Source organism: Hakea prostrata, chromosome 1 (assembly GCF_041222555.1).
Source record: "Hakea prostrata isolate BN-2017 chromosome 1, UWA_Hpros_2, whole genome shotgun sequence".
In the NCBI taxonomy this organism is placed as follows: Eukaryota; Viridiplantae; Streptophyta; class Magnoliopsida; order Proteales; family Proteaceae; genus Hakea; species Hakea prostrata.
The window spans coordinates 40,915,048-40,918,673 of NC_142600.1; positions in this window are offsets into that span (position 1 = coordinate 40,915,048).

Genomic DNA, 3,626 nt, shown 5'->3' on the forward strand with positions numbered 1-3,626 from the left:
AGAAAAAAAAAACTTTAAATGAATAACAATGCTGTTGTCTGGGTACAGCTCTCTTTAACAATAGGTCTAGGTCAAAGGATTTTGAGAGTTTTGTTAACAAAATGAAGATTAAACTAGCTGGATGGAGAGCTAATTCTTTTGACCTTTGCTAGTAGAGCTATTTTAATGCAATCAGTGATTCAAGCTTTACATGTATACCATGTGCAGTATTTCTTGTTTCCTAAATCTATCTAAAGGAAAATGGATTCTATTTGCCAACAATTTTAGCTGGGTCAAGTAGGAGCTAGTAAGCATCTAACTCTAATAGCTTGGGATACTTGTTGCACTCCTAAAGACCAAGTTGGTATTGATTTTAAAAGGTGGAACACGTCAATAAGGCATTACTATTCAAGCAGGGGTGGAGATTTTTGAATGAGACCAATTCTATCTGGGCCAATTGTCTTAAAGCCAAATACTTCCCAAGAACAATGTTTTTTTCCTTAAAATTTACAATAGAGTTTTGGTTCTGTTGCCTGGAATAGTCTTAGGACAGTCATACCCACTCTAGAAAATATGGTGACTCGAAAAGCTGGTAATGGATGCACAACTTCTTCTTTTTTCTTGATCCGTGGTCATCCATGGCTCTTTGGAATAGGTTAGGAAATAATGATCCTAGCTACATCCATAGAAATTATTACTTGCTAAGGTAGTTGAAAATTGCCCCATGTTGGAACATTCTTTAGGAGATTTGATCCCTAGAGATATTGTTTATGAGATTTACGCTTTGTATTTTTTGTGAGTCAGGATGTTTTGGAATCTATAAGTTATCTATATCGGGATAGTTTACTACTAAACTCGCTTAAAGGGAGATAACTAACAGAAACTCAACCTCTTCCGATAATTTGTGTGTTGCGTGGTGGAAATTCTTTTGGAAGCTAAAAATACATCGTAAATTTAAATTGTTTTTTTGGCAACTTGTGAATGTAGGGATACCTGTTAAGAAGCAATTGGCTAAGTGGACCAAGGCTGACCCTATGTGTTCATGGTGTGGCAATAGCAGCAAATTAACTTGGCATATGTTTGTTGATTGTCCTTGGTATCAACGAATTTGGGTTGCATGACCATTAAAATTAAGAATGGAAAAGCTACCAAATGGAGTTTGTTGATCTTTGTCTTTATTTTCGTTCACAATTGGACAAACCTCTATTAATTTGGTTTATGTCAATTTTCATAATCACTTGTTACAGTCTTGGAAGGTCAATAATGAGGTAATGTTTTAAAAAGCACAACCTGAGCCTATAAATGGATGCAAAATTGAAAATTTTCTCCTACAAGATGTAGAGGAGATTCACTCCCTGAGTATCGACTTTGCAATAATTATCCATGTATCTACAGGGTATCTCGTGAGTTACTAGTTGATAGTGACACTATTTTAATGTGTGCAAGATCCTTTAATCCCATACAACAACAAATGAGGTGTTGTTGGGGTCTGATAAGTAGAAATGTGCAATGGTCGAGAGTGGTAAGAATTTCCCACAATGAGGAGGATGCAAAGAGGAATATTGGTCAGTCTAATCCAAGGGATAAGGTCTACACATAACAAAGGACAGAAGATTACAACGATTTGGAGTGATTGCCCACTAGGAGATTGAATTCCAATTGCAAGGAAAGCAAGGCCATTACTAAATTACTACAATTCGCAGCACAACTAGGCAACTAGGAGTAACAGGTTGGAGTATTGGGATATGCAAAGACAGACATCTACAGAACGTCAATTTTGGAAAGACGACTAAAGGGATTTTGGACACCACACTTTTTGCACTACAAATGGGAATGATTAAAGCTGCAGAGAAGGGGATAAAAATTGATGAAATCTGGACTAATGACCACCTAATCACAAAGCTCTTGCCATGCCCGTCTACAAAGAAGTGGCCCCTTGACAAATTAACAACACTAATGGAGTTGGCTAATGCTACCAAACATATGAAATATGTTGCATTCTCCAACCCAGTGCTCCAGTTGTTTTTTGAAAAATATGCAATGCATGCAGCCGCACAGGCTCATGATTCTAGTCTAAGTATAGGCACTATATGTAAGTGCTCCCAGCACTAATATCTTTTCTAATGAAACTTTTTATTCCACCAAAAAAAAAAAAAAAAAAAAAAAAAAAAAAAACTAGGCAACATCAAGTTAACTACCTTCAACAATGCAACTATTCAATCATGGCTTCTCGATTTAGCTCAAAACACTTTTGACTCTCAAAAAATGTTGGATTGGGTCATGCTACCATCAGGAACTTCGTATTTGTTGACTATCTTCTTTTTTTAACAACCAAAGAAAAAAAGACACTAACTCTAAATTAAGAATGGAGTTTTTTATGTTTAACTCGCTTAAGTTGCGGTGAAACTCTTGTTGCCTCCCCTATATGGGTTACATTACATGTAACTGAATCCAACATTACATGTAGCACACAATTAATGGATTTTTAATTTGGTACAGCATGCAGCCAACGGTCAATATTGCGCCACATGTACAAGAAACCATCTAACGGTCTTAAATGAGAGAGTAAGGGTATAAATGTAAGTAAGTTTTCTTTCTTAAAATTTAAAGGATTTATTATTTATAAAAGGGGCTTAATAATTTTTAATTTGCAAAAACAAATCCCTAAATCTACCTAACTCTAAGAATCAATGATTCTCTACCCAAAGAAGAACAACAACTCATCTGCTTCTTCTTCCAACTCAAATTTCATTTCTTCTCTCAAAGGGTTAAATTCAAGAATCAATAGTTCTCCTCTACCCTGGTCATGGATTAGTAATTGTCGAGTTCAATTCTTCAAGCCCTAGTTTGATTCTTCAAGAATCAACTTCTACAAAATGATGAACCAATATCTATAGCAATTCTTGCGGTTAAAAGATTTGTAGAAGCCAAGATAAAATCTATTCCCCAAACTAATGAACCAACATCTGCATCCAGAAAAGAATACTATAGATTCTAAACTACTTAGTTCATAGCTAAAAAGCCTAATAGCACCGTATAACGAATTCTTCAAGCCTAGTTCGTAGAAGGCAAGATAAAAACCATTCCGCAAAATGATGAACCAAGATTTGCATCCAAAGAAGAATGCTATAGATTATAAACTACTTAGTATAGTTCATAGCTAAAAAGCCCAATAGGACCACATAATGGATTCTTCAAGCACTGGTTTGACGACGAGATTTAGGGTTTATGAAGAATTGTTGCTTCTTGAAGTTAACCCTTTGAGAGAAGAAAAGTCTTGTTAGAAAATCATTGATTCTTGCTATATATATATTTACATGTCTACCCTCGCTGTTTGATTTAAGACCATCAGATGATTTCTTTTAAACGTAGCACAGTATCCACCATTGGCTGCATGCTGCAGCCACTGCAGCAAATAAAATGACCAAAATACCCTCATAATATCAATTTACTAAACTACCATTGTGCCTCATCCCATACCCAAGTGGGTGAAAGGATCTTCTTCCTATAACTTGTCCGAAACCAACCACCATCACCCCCTCCTTCCTCCCTGAAGTCGAATCACTCAGTTCCATGTGATGATTGCTACTCAAAAAAAAAAAAAAAAAGGAGTCATGTAAGAATTTTTTAACGATTTTTCCAGTGAA